Source organism: Argentina silus, assembly GCF_951799395.1.
Source record: "Argentina silus genome assembly, chromosome: 5".
NCBI lineage: Eukaryota > Metazoa > Chordata > Actinopteri > Argentiniformes > Argentinidae > Argentina > Argentina silus.
This window is the reverse complement of record NC_139659.1, coordinates 420,700-435,145: the sequence shown is the minus strand read 5'-3', so window position 1 is coordinate 435,145 and position 14,446 is coordinate 420,700.

The window sequence follows — 14,446 nt, the reverse complement described above, 5'->3', positions numbered from 1 at the left end:
ACAGACAGGCTACTGACTCTCTGCATACAGGCAGTAAAACAGTGAAAATATAATTTGTTTACAGATTAACATTTGTGAGTTTTATATATGATAGCCTACATAATAATATGAATGTTGACAGCTTACTTTCACTGATCCATAGAATGCTGTGCAAGAGGCAAGAAAGTGGATTAAATCTACAGTACAATGTTTTCGCTTGCTCTGTGTAAAGTCTCGATTTTCTGATCACTCTATGCATGCTTAATGTTGTACTATTGTAAAAGCTTCAATCCATCCTGGTGGACGCAAACAGAAGTACACCTCGGCACACGAGGACTTTTTAAATAATCTCCAGTGTGTTCAGGCTCTGCAGAGCCTCTTGGATCTATAGCAGCACCACATACGGCCGTCAGTGAGAATAGCGGCCGGTTTGGCTCCATCTGTAGTTACTGCAGGTCTCCTGTACCAGCACTTTTTGTCCACTTGTAGTTGGCTAGTCTTATGAAATGTTCCTGTTTCTTCCAAGAAGGGGAGAAAAAAAATCACTGTCATCTATTTTTAGACACAGGTTTGACGTGAGGTGTCACAACCGTATGAAAACCACATCAGGATGTGATCCGAGACGGAGTTCCAAAGATCAGATTCCAGGCGTTTCTTTGCTGTTTAGACAGCTAGAGTCAGATATGTGGAGGAGATCCTTATTTTGCGACCGTGTCAACGTACATCTCTATCTGAAATGGTTGTTGGTTTCAGATGGTACAGCAGACCCTGCTGTGTGGTACGATGACTGTGGCTGTTGATGTTTTGATCTGTTTAGATCAGTCAGCTATGCCGGTGTGAGGAAGTCTTCAGTCTCCTATCAGTCCCGGTATCTTTCACCCTGTATTGAAATAATGATCTTAACCAGAGACGTCTTTCATCTCATTCCCTGCTGTGCACTACTATCAACAATGCATAAATGATAGGGAACTGTAAAATAGATATTTGTACAGGACCAATTGTACTGCACTATGCCGTATAAGCAGAGCACGTGATCATCCTGTATCCATCCAAATGTTGCAGTCAGGTTGATTGCAACTGAAGCCAGAGAGAATCAAGTCAGGCCCAAACCAGGCCGCTGTGAGCTCCATCGTTCAGACAAGGGAACTCTGCGTTCTACTGTTTCACTTTGAAGTTGAGTAACTGATGATGTTTGTGTAGATGGTTTATGCATATCTCTGTGAATATGTGTCATGTCTCTCCCTAAAGCCTTTCCCCTACAGTGAGGTTTGATTCGTAGTTCCACCCACCGGGGTAGGCTACTGTGCCTTCCTGAATTGAGCGTCGTTTGGCTCTGTAACTGATAAGATGTGGTCTGATTGGTTCATCCTGACGACAGTTGAGGGTTGGGGATCAAAGGGAATGGAAGCAATAGTTCTCTCTTCTGCTCTTGTTTCTGTTGCTCTGAGTATTCTCTCTCTCAATGGATTCCTTTGCATGTTATGAAAGCCTCATTGATCTATTCTAACATGACAATTCTTGCTCTAGTCAACACAAACTCAACAATTATTTGCACACAGTGTTAAATGATGTGAAATATAGTCCAATTCTGAATATTAAAATATGCTTTGTTAATACAGATTTGTAATACATTTGTTAATTTGTTCATATGTATCAATACAGGGAGAAAACATCCTGACCATCCTTCTTACTGTGACTGAGAAGTGGTCACATTTAATGACGACTGCCGATCTGAAGGAAGTCGGAGCCTGAGGCAACTTCCTGTTTCTACCATGACACTGATCCACTGATCCACTGCTCCGTTGGTCCCGCAGGACGGCGCGTTCCACTCCACAGCTCTGAGCTTGATTTATTCAGACCTCGGTCAAGACGCCTCAGACACCAGCGAGCAGTGTGACGCCGTCCTCCCGTCCTCCCGTCCTCGCCGTCCTCGGTTCCTAGTGGGAGTGAGAGCAGAGGGCAGAGCTGGCACTGGGAACCCTCTTACAGACAGGAAATGATGTGTCAGTGTGAACCAGACAAACTCCTGGTTGCTGGTAGAGACGAACCCTTGATCATCCACCTCTCTCTCCCTCTACATTACATTTACATTACATTTACATTACATTTACATTACATTTACATTTATGACATTTAACAGACGCCTTTATCCAAAGCGACTTACAACAATCCATTTGTTTAAGTAAGTGAATCATCTATCCATCAGTCATCATAAGATAAAGTAATCAATGCTCAGACCAATGCTTTTTTTTTATTAACAGGAGAGAAACTTATACAGAGGGGTAGTGGGGGTGAAGATTGCGTAGCTGGTTAACATCAGGTATTTGAGGAGACGTGTGTCAACGTGCGCTAGCAAGCCAGAGGTCGCAAGTTCAAGACTCGGTTGGAGCAACTCGAATTGCGAGGTTACTGTTTGCAACAACTTGACGTCTGTTTCACATCAGTGGGTGTTTTATGTCTGCAATTCCATGTGGTGTGTTTACCTGTGTGTACCTGCGTGTAGTGTGTTTACCTGTGTGTACCTGTGTGTAGTGTGTTTACCTGTGTGTACCTGTGTGTAGTGTGTTTACCTGTGTGTACCTGTGTGTAGTGTGTTTACCTGTGTGTACCTGATATACAGAACAAGGCTGTGCAGTATAAAGATGCTGCTGTTGTCAGACGTTCCTGACAGTTCTTTGCTGGTGAATGTTCACCTTAAGAATGCAGCAGCATCGCCCCCCTCGTCTCCTCCAGAGTCATCAGGAATACTGCCTCCTGTACGAATGCACACCACAAAACACACCCACATACATATTTGACATACATGCCAGATCGCATGCTTTACTTTTAATGAGGGAATGTATGCATATAGCCCAGGGAAATGTATTTTGACGTAATGTGTCAAAGGTTCTTTCATTAGACTTTATGGATGTGCTCTATACACATACCACAGAGATAAGAATTAATAAGGAAAATGTTTTCTGAGACACGCTCAAAATGAATAATGCACCAATCCATCTGAAATACAACAGAGCATTAGAAATGTATGTGTTGGTAACACCAGTGTGCTTTTATACTTTTTTTGATGAGAGGCAGTGTGTGTGTGTGTGTGTGTGTGTGTGTGTGTGTGTGTGTGTGTGCAGCCCTGCGCTGAGTGCAGCCCTGCTTTCCTGTCTGATTGCTAATCTGTCACTAGTCGTGACTATAGAAGCAGATTGGAGACACTTTGATATCCAGCATCAGTGTGTGTTTACACTGACTGCAAAGCTGTTGTCTGACGCCCCTTAGAAGGCAACAACTGGGCGGCATATCAAGTGACTGCCAGTTATGTTGTGTGTAATCAAATGGAGACTCATTATCAGATGTGCTATGGATAAAATGAAATGGACTAATAAAATAAAGCTGTTACGCAATAAAGACCTCGAAAGGTGACTTGGATGATCATCCAGGAAGTAGGCGATGGAACTCTGAAAACACACTGTGATTTGATAGACAACTGGATAGAAATCCATTGAATAGCATATTACAGTGTTTTAGGTTATTGAGGTTTGCTTGGGGGGGGGGGGGGCAGGCAGGGGGGGGGGGATCATGCTCTGGATTGAGATGGACACAGTAAGAGATCATAAATGTGAGCAACAGCTGGATTAAAATGTCTGTCGTAGTGAGAGAAGGGGCCTCTGGCATGTTGTAGTGAGAGAAGGGGCCTCTGGCATGTTGTAGTGAAGGGAGGGAGGTCAGCCTTGCATTATGAGGACGAAGAGACGGAGAAAAGAGCCGGTCTCATTACATCAAATGGTGACATAAATAAAGACCACAGAGTGATTCTGTGCACCTCAGGAAATGCATCAGTATGACTCATAATGGATTCAAAGTGTTATCCCTATTTCTTTGATGGCTCTTAGACCACATGTCACCTTTGGATAAAGGGATAATTAGACCACTTCTCACTCTGCAGAACCTCTTCAGAAAGAATGAGAGGAAAATGGCTTCCAGTAGCGGCAGCCTTCATCTCTCATCCTGTCTGGGATGACTTTAGCCTTTTCTCAATTGTTGTGAACACGACTCTCCTCCGTCCTCCCCTCCTCCATCCTCTCCTCCGTCCTCTCCTTCCTCCTCTCCTCCGTCCTCTCCTCCCTCCCCTCCTCCGTCCCCTCCTCCGTCCTCTCCTTCCTCCCCTCCTCCGTCCTCTCCTCCCTCCCCTCCTCCGTCCCCTCCTCCGTCCCCTCCTCCATCCACTCCTCCGTCCTCTCCTCGCATCCTCTCCCCCGTCCTCCTCTCCTCCGTCCTCTCCTCTGTCCCCTCCTCTGTCCTCCTCTCCTCTGTCCTCTCCTCCCCCGTCCCCTCCTCTGTCCTCTCCTCCCTCCTCTCCTCCGTCCTCCTCTCCTCCCTCCTCTCCTCCGTCCTCTCCTCCCTCCTCTCCTCTGTCCTCTCCTCCCTCCCCTCCCCGTCCCCTCCTCTGTCCTCTCCTCCCTCCTCTCCTCCGTCCTCCTCTCCTCCCTCCTCTCCTCCGTCCTCTCCTCCCTCCTCTCCTCCCTCCTCTCCTCCGTCCTCTCCTCACGTCCTCTCCTCTGTCCACTTGATTTGTTGAGTATCTGCCTTTGTGCCCTTGAGCAAGGCACTTAACCCCTAACTGCTCCAGGGGCACCGAAGATGTCTGACCCTGTACCCAGAGCCTCGAGGAAATATCTAAGGGGAGGGACCTAGATTTCAGTAGGATGTGATTGAAGGCCAGAGGAGAGGATGTGGGTGAAGGGTCTGAAGTGGTCTTCCTAACAATTGAGAAAAGGCTTTTGACTCACAAGTCAAGTAGGGGTCACATTGGGGTCAACTCTGATTTCCCCACACGCACTTCTGACTCACATTCCAAGACAGAAAAGGTGCACGCATATCTCGTATCTCGTTCCAGACCTTATGCACTCGGAAAATCACACCACTCTGGTGGCCAAAAGAAATCATCTTTGAGTTGTATTCAAGATAGATTTGTCTATGGAATTCCTCTGCCCTTTGGCTATAAAACCTTCACTTTGAAGGCAGTCGTTCTTAAAAAAAATGGAATCTCATCATTATCATTAAGCTTTAATTAACAACTAAATAGCCTGTTCTTTGCCATAGCCCAACTGCTTTGAGGTGGAATTGATTTGTGGAGAATAATGCGCCAAGTTTATTCTTAGTTAGAAGTTACTGAAACTCCTAATGAGGGTGTTAATTGTGCTTGGTGAGAATCTTCAGCCATGCAACATCTGTCTCCTCTATTATTTCAATATGTCGTATCGATTTCAATGAAATGATTTAAACCACAGGCACATACGCTGTATATGCTTGCAAAATAATGTTTCGTCCATAGTGATGTCAATCAATCAATCATTCATGACCACTGTCCATGCTGCTTATTTTGTGTTGTGAAATCAGTGGTGGAAACATTGCCAAGGTAAGCCTTCAACCGTCTGCCAGAATGGCCCTGGAGCACTGAAGCGTTTACCCAAAAGTAAGTTTGTTATTGCGAAGTGGAGCCTGTGAGTAAGAATTCAGTTGTACTGTTGAACTCTCTACTGTAACAAACGGTGTTGTTGTTCACTATCATATGTCTGATGAAAGTTGCCTTGTTTTCGTGGGCGTGACGCCATGTCATAGTCCACCTTTAACTTGTCGTTTTTGCTCTCAGAGTAGATGTTCATTGGCATCCCACTTTGATATGAAACTATGTAATTCAATTCCTGTTAATCTGGTCATAAGCCACTCTCAGAAGTCACTCTCAGAAGCCACTCTCAGAAGCCACTCTCAGAAGTCACTCTCAGAAGTCACTCTCAGAAGTCACTCTCAGAAGTCACTCTCAGAAGTCACTCTCAGAAGCCACTCTCAGAAGTCACTCTCAGAAGTCACTCTCAGAAGTCACTCTCAGAAGTCACTCTCAGAAGTCACTCTCAGAAGTCACTCTCAGAAGTCACTCTCAGAAGTCACTCTCAGAAGTCACTCTCAGAAGCCACTCTCAGAAGTCACTCTCAGAAGTCACTCTCAGAAGTCACTCTCAGAAGTCACTCTCAAACATCTACTCTACATACAATGATATTGGCAGTAAACAAGACTGAATCTTTGGCAGATGTGAAACATTACTCAACATGACATCATTATGCATTATGTATAGGGGAACAGAACATGATTTAAATTTGCTTGAGCATTTGGGAGCAATAGCTAATGATTTCCATATATTTCCATATAATCAATTTCCAGATATACAGTAGTTAACATCTGCTGTGTTTTTTTTATCATATTTTTATTTGAGTAAGTTTACAGTAATGATAGTTGAACCACCAGTATTGAGCAAATAATAATGACATAATCTGTAGCCGGGCATCGATCAGTACCATTAATCTACAGTTGCATTCTGTTGCCCCATTCTATCATACAATAAAACTGGTTGCCCTCCAAATACAATAACAAATAATCAGAAAAGAAAGAAGAAGAAGAAAAGAAAGAAGATGTCTATACAACTATGATTGCAATATGTGACAATATGTATGCATTCGGTTTAGGTTCGAGACTCATTGATCAGAGTTAATGAATATTTTGTGGTATTCATCATGTAGGAGACATTCAACAGTACATCAGAAGATTTCATTTTCATGTTGTCAGGCAATTTGTCTGAAATCTAAGATGTAGTGCAACTGTATCACTGTATGATCGCTGGCATTTTACTTTTCCACTAATGGAGACAGTGAGTTTGTTTTCAAAGGGAATTAGTCGACCATCTTGAGTCCCAGTGGCACTAGCAGCTCTGCTTCACCGCAGAGACATTTACTTTATCATGACTCTGCAGACTGGCGCATATTAATGTTGATCAGAAATGTCATTTTCTGCATACCGAGAATCCCCAGAAAGTTAGAAGGAACAACAACGCAGATGCAAATTAATGTTAATTCAGTTCACTGTTGAGAGAACAATCTTAACCATGTTTCAGCTTCATTTACCAGGGAAACAAAACACATGCTTGTAACTAGCTTTGCTGTTCCCAGACGCTATTGTCTCGAGTTTTCTGAACATGAACTTTTCTTCCCCCGAGATGACAAAAAGCCTTCTCCAAAACGCTCAGCCGTGAACAAGAGCAAACAATGAAATGGGTGCCACAGAACACGTGACGAAAGCAGACCTCGGTTGAAATAGTATTTGAAACAAATTCAAATACTTCTCTGTGCTTGATTGAGATTGCCTGGCACAATGGAGTCAATGTAATAGTCTCAAAATGACAAACCGTGCCCTTCAGACACTTCTGGCATGCAAGCGCTCAGCCAAACCTGTGAGCTTGGCCAGGAACAGAGGCCAGAGTCGGAGGGGACTCATTACGTAATCCCACAGTCTACCACCAACGGTGTCCTCCTGTGTGTGTGATGTCCAGCTCTGAGCCATAGGCTCACGCCAGGGAAGGGACTCTTAGCTCCTTCCAATAAGCTACCAGTCAGCTAAGCTGCTCCAGACGTCCCTGTCCGTCTTAGTGTGAATATGGTAGAGTTCAGCATAGCACAGTCGGTTCTGGAGGGTCTTTAGTCTTACGTAATGGCAGCCTGAGCCTGGGCACTCATGGGGCTAATCGCTAGTGAGGCCCATCAATCATAATGATGTGTGAGTAAGCCTGGGGCTCCTCTGGATGATCCCAGTAAGACCTGCTGATCTCCTCCACCGCTCCTCCCTGCCTCCATCAGTAGGAGTATGCTAAGCATAAGTACTGTACTTTCCACAGCACTTAAATCGCTCAATTTAAATGGTCCCCCCCTCCCTCATTCCCCCCTTCCTGTCACTCAAACCCCCTACAGTTGTCTGCAAGGCCCCCGACCCCCCCTCCCCTCCCCCCATGGAAAGGACGGACCCCTGTAGAAGATTGGAGGTGGAGGCTCTATCTCTCTCTCTCTCTCTCTCTGTCTCTCTCTCTCTCTCTCTCTCTCTGTCTCTCTAATAGACCATTTAAATGTGCTTATCTCAGCCTGCTGTAGCTGTACTGTATCCACATGGTACAGAATCAAGACTGGCTCTATGCAAGCAAATCTTAAAATGGCCTCGAAGCATATGGTTGAACCCCATACGGTTAAACCCGACTCAAATGTAATAATATGCATTCCCTCAGTAATACAGTAGAAGACTATTCTGCTGTGTGTATTTGATTAGCAGGTCATATCTATGGAATGGCTGCTCCAGTCCTGCATTTTGAGTGCAGCCAATGAGCTTCAGAACTGCTGTGTTATACAGTACGATCTTAAATCCATTCCTTCAATGTACATCCAGTATATCATGTCAATCTGCAGAGCCGTTCAAACATCCACTGTGCTTTCTGATGTTCCTCCCATTGATCTAGCATGAGTAAAACCCACCCTAGTGAGAAGTAGCCTCTCTCTCTCTCTCTGTCTCTGTCTCTGTCTCTGTCTCTGTCTCTGTCTCTGTCTCTGTCTCTGTCTCTCTCTCTCTCTCTCTCTCTCTCTCTCTCTCTCTCTCTCTCTCTCTCTCTCTCTCTCTCTCTCTCTCTCTCTCTCTCTCTCTCTGGATATCCAGTTTTTGCATGAGTGCATTTTGGTGTGGAAGTTTCTTAAACCATTCGTCTGTGCCCTGCATGCAGAGCAGCTCCCCAACTACACTCTGGTCAGATTATGCAGATGGATGTCCGTGTACACAATTTACTCAGAGCGAATAGTCCAAACCCATCATCAACACTTCCCAAAAGAGAAAAGCAAAAAAACGAAGGTAACATTTTTGCACAATGACACATAGTTGCTACATTTGACCAATTTCAGTCAAGACGCAATTTGCATCAGCTTTACTGCAACTGAAACAGACATCAAGTCGTTACCAACTGTCGCTCCGACCGACTCTCACATTTGCGACCTCTGACGTGCCAACACACGTGACCGTCTCCTCAAATACCCGATGTTAACCAGCTACACTACCGATGTTAACCAGCTACTCTACCGATGTTAACCAGCTACTCTACCGATGTTAACCAGCTACTCTACCGATGTTAACCAGCTACTCTACCGATGTTAACCAGCTACTCTACCGATGTTAACCAGCTACGCTACCGATGTTAACCAGCTACTCTACCGACGTTAACCAGCTACTCTACCGATGTTAACCAGCTACTCTACCGATGTTAACCAGCTACTCTACCGATGTTAACCAGCTACGCTACCGATGTTAACCAGCTACTCTACCGATGTTAACCAGCTACTCTACCGATGTTAACCAGCTACGCTACCGATGTTAACCAGCTACTCTACCGATGTTAACCAGCTACTCTACCGATGTTAACCAGCTACGCTACCGATGTTAACCAGCTACGCTACCGATGTTAACCAGCTACTCTACCGATGTTAACCAGCTACTCTACCGATGTTAACCAGCTACACTACCGATATTAACCAGCTACGATACCGATGTTAACCAGCTACTCTACCGATGTTAACCAGCTACGCTACCGATGTTAACCAGCTACGCTACCGATGTTAACCAGCTGCGCTATCGAAAAGCTGCCATTCACAGCACGGGTGGGTGGTGGGGTATTTGAACTTGAGGGGAGTGAGTTTTACCATCTCAACTCAGTTACACAATGGCGGTAATTTAAAGATGAAAACCTTTTTTTCTTATTCAATATGTCAGGAAAAGGAAATCTACAGCATGAAGTGAATTGATGAAACGGACTGAAAGGTATTGAAGAGCCTTCGCAGGGGAGTAAATGTGCCTACGTGCTTTAATACCTGCGCTGTCCTTTAATACATGTATTTTCTGCTACAACAAGCAGTAAATATGAAAGGCAGCCTACAGTATGAGCTATGAATCTACCCTTAATGGGTTTTCTTGTTTAAACTTTTTTTTAAGTTAAACATTTTCGATTCACATTGCACCATACAGTCCTGTGCTGCTGCGATAGCTCCAGAGGATGAATGATCAGATTATGTGGCAGTAATATAGGCCAGTCCGGCTGGTTCACAGCTGTATCTACGCTCTACACATTTTACACGCATTAATAGGACTGGTGTGTCACTGCTTTACATTGTTATCCCCTGAGAAGCAACAAGGTTTTTCTGGAATTACCCGTCGTACCTCGGAAGATAAACTGAAAAACTAAAATGTTGAATTTCAGAGCACCTGCTGTTTCCGCCTCTGGGGAACAGGCTGGTGTTGAATGTGTGCTGGCCATTGTTGTTTCTGCTTCCCTGTTTCCAATCACATCACCGGTCGTAGTGGTTTATTCTCACATCTCAGGTTACAACTCTTAAAGCACCAAGGAATTCATTATGCCGTTGCAAGTGGCCTCGTCTTGCCCTAAGCGACCTGATAAAAATGTGTTTAGATATATTTTGGGGGAATTTAAATAAACATTACAATGTCATACGGTATAATTGCAGAAGTTACAGGTATCGCCATTACCCTAACAACATTAAGATTTGCATTTACTCCTAATGTATTCCTGAGCTTTTGGTTTCACAGAGCGCTAACTGTTAGCGGTAATTTAATTGAGTGCGCTGCGCAGTCAAGGCAGGTGTCAAGCTTGAGGAATAAATAGAGAGGCACGAGGTGAGCTGATTACTGCAGCATCTCTCCTGCAAGATGAAACGGGCGACAGAGTGAGCGGGCTGATTCTTCAGTGCCATGTTTCCCCGTGCCGTAGGTGGGCAGGGATAATTACTGCTGGTCCGCTATCTGATTAGACATCTCATGGGACACGGGAAACATTTCCACGCACCGACCAATTACAAATGGCACCTCAGACCTCTGTTGTCAGTTGGTATCCATCATAATCATGGCTGTGCAATGTGCCGAGAATATCAACGTGACGTGTATTGATGCCATGGAGACCCGCAGAGCGCTGCCGTCTCTGAGCCGAGCTCCTGCCCTCCTGCGTGTCAGCTGGCGCCGGCAGACACGCTGGCACGTAGTGACAGGATGTGGAGGGTTTGTCAGGGGTCAGTGGGCACGTACAGGGGTCACGAGATGCATCGAGAAAACTCCAGGAGACTTTACTTTCCTTGACTTGCTTTCTCCTTTCTCTGTTCCTGTGGTGAGAGGAGGAGGGAGAGCGAGGAGGAGAGAGAGAGAGAGGAGGGGAAGAGAAAAGAGCACTGGATTAATGGTGTTTTAATGTGTGAGTGATGTACTGCCAGTGGTGTGTTCTGTTCATCTGTAACCAGACCGACTTGTTAAACTGTTTAGATTAAAGGGATTGATTGACGACTTGTAAGGCGGAGAAGATTGGACATGATAGGAATAAAGAACTTTACATTTATCCCCCAAGAGCCTCCAAAAGATCTAATATGATTAATAAGGATTTAGAAGGATTTGCTCATCCCTGTGTGACAGACACTCGATCATACCTGATCCTAGATTTCATTAGGAATCCCAATGTGCTGTGACCATGCAAGAGTTACAAGACATTGTGAGGAGTTTATGTACGGTACGACACCTGATGGTGATGACTCAAGTCTACGTGGCGGCCATTTAATAGAAAAGAAAAGAAAAAAGCATCGCTAATGACGGTTAAAACCGTTTGTAAAACAGCACATTTCCTGACTCACGGCTCATTCTGAGAACTGGAATCATACACCTGAGGGGAGTCTAATCACAGTGGAAGTTTGTTTTTACTGTACCCCAAAACTTAATATCTTTGTTTTTACTGTACCCCAAAACTTTGTTTTGATAATATCTTTGGTTTTATTATAACATGTGAAAAAGAGCTACTTTGAACATGCATCCATCAAATGCAGCCTTTGTATTACTAACTAGAGAACAAATCTACACACCGCAACCGCATAGGCTCAAACACATGTGTTACAGCTTGATGTGATGTCACAATGATGTGATGTTCCATACGATGACATCATACAGGGGTTGCCATAGGGATAGAGTATTGGGTATGTGGACTTTCTGGGAGTCAGGTAGATGGAGAAAGATTCAGCATGGGTAAGTCCTCTACAACATTTTACAAAGGTTTCAGTCAAAAGGCCTTAATTGTTATGAAAATGAGATAACTTCATACTCATTTTGACAGTATTGTGCACAGAAAGTATTTGTCTTTGGTGTGAATCCAGAAGTAATAAATGGTGGGCAACATGTATTTCTCTTGTAAGATTGGATGTAATGTGGAATGTATTGATTACCCCAACTTTGAGAAATTGCTGATTCATTTGTATCGATGTGTTTTAAGGTTTGGGTAAATGTGCATGAAGTTGAACACAAAACAAAGAAAGAGTTTTATCCAACCTTCTCATCCTCCCAACTCAGTCAAGAGCAAGATGAAAGAGCAAGAGAGAATCAGGGAGTGGTGTATTTTACCAGTGGTGTATTTTACCAGTGGTGTATTTTACCAGTGGTGTATTTTACCAATAGTGTATTTCCTTGGTGTATACTGTATACCACTTGTACAAATGATGAGATCTGGAATCAGCCAGTGAGGAGTCTAATGGCAGTGGAGGTTTGTTTTTACTGTACCCCAAACCTTTGTTTTTACTATATCTTTGTGCTACTTTGAATATACATCCATTAAATGCAGCCTTTGTAAAATATGTATGTACCCCAAACAACTCTTTGATTTAATTTGGAGAGAGAAGAGAGAAGGCAGGAGAGAGAAGGAGAGAGAAGGCAGGAGAGAGAAGGAGAGAGAAGGCAGGAGAGAGAAGGCAGGAGATAGAAGGAGAGAGAAGGCAGGAGAGAGAAGGAGAGAGAAGGCAGGAGAGAGAAGGCAGGAGAGAGAAGGAGAGAGAAGGCAGGAGAGAGAAGGCAGGAGAGAGAAGGCAGGAGAGAGAAGGAGAGAGAAGGCAGGAGAGAGAAGGCAGGAGATAGAAGGAGAGAGAAGGCAGGAGAGAGAAGGCAGGAGAGAGAAGGAGAGAGAAGGCAGGAGAGAGAAGAGAGAAGGAGAGAGAAGGCAGGAGAGAGAAGGCAGGAGAGAGAAGAGAGAAGGAGAGAGAAGGCAGGAGAGAGAAGGCAGGAGATAGAAGGAGAGAGAAGGCAGGAGATAGAAGGCAGGAGATAGAAGGAGAGAGAAGGCAGGAGAGAGAAGGAGAGAGAAGGCAGGAGAGAGAAGGAGAGAGAGAGAAGGAGAGAGAGAAGAGAGAGAGAAGGCAGGAGAGAGAAGGCAGGAGAGAGAAGGAGAGAGAGAAGAGAGAAGGCAGGAGAGAGAAGGAGAGAAGGCAGGAGAGAGAAGGAGAGAGAGAAGAGAGAAGGCAGGAGATGCCAAAGAAGAAACCCTGTCTGCATGATGGACAGAGTAAGGAAACGACAGACCTGATGTATTTCCGTCTGTAACACATCAGGTGAAGTGTGTCTAGAAGCTCCTTTGCCAACCATCAGTTAAACATCGGCACGACATATACCAGCTTCCATACAAATGTTATTGTTTCTCCTTCTACAGAGGCACTCTGTTTAGCCCACCACATGCTGATGTCAATTGTCCACATATTCCCTGCTACCCCCCCTAATGTTCACTTCCTACTAGTCTCGGAATACTGAACTTTTAAAGTAACTCATTAAAATGCTAGTAGCTGTGAAAGCATTGGTGAATGTTTGCTTCATGAATTCCTGACTGAAGTGTGGGGGAATCTGCTGCAAGTGGAAGCTTCTATTTTCTCTCCCTGGAAAGTCCCAATGGACTTCAGTTGACAAAAGCATACTGTTACATTTGAATGTGTATCTTGTTGTTGAATGCCATTGGGGAGAGAGAGAGAGAGAGACCGGAAAAGAGTTAAACAGTGTCTGTTGGGTATATTTATGCAGTCTTAGCCTGGGTTTAAATGTTGTGAGCTTAACTTTATCTCTTAATGTGAGATAACACTGGTCTAATCTTTGTGTGAAATATCTTTTCTGGAGAGACAACTTTTAAAACATGGCCCTCAGAGGATGAGCGAGTCTTTAAAGATTCCCCATCTTTTCGTCTTCCTTTTAAGTTGCCAGACCTCTCTCTTTGACTTTACAAAGCAGATTTAGCATTCCTAATACATATCAATTATCCCCTATAAGCCACCTTGGGGCCTAGCGATCTTATAATAAATAGATTTCTTGCAAACCTGTTTTCAATATCACCTCACCCTTCTTTATCAAGATGGTAGATAGCTGCCGTAGAGAAGCAACTGCTCCGATGAGAGTAGGTGGCGCCCAGACAACCAGGCTATTAATTAGCAACAACGCTAGCGTCTCCCCCTTCGCCAATTTAAGCCCTCTGAGATCTGATAAGTCGTGAGGCATAGATCACGGGCTTTTGTACGCCCCGGATTAGATCTAGGAGTAGGCTAGAGCGGCTACATAAATAACACCGTTTTTTAAGACAGGAAGTTCCTCCACCTCATGTTTTATTGATGTCCTCCATCCACACCTTGAGTCCATTCTTCAGTCCTTTGTCAGACAGTCGGTCCTGATCTATAGTCTACCTCAAACCCACATTTCTCTGAAGAATGTCGCAGACTGTATGCAACTTCCATGTACGTGTTTAGTGAATGTTGAGGTGTCTTAGCTTAAAACG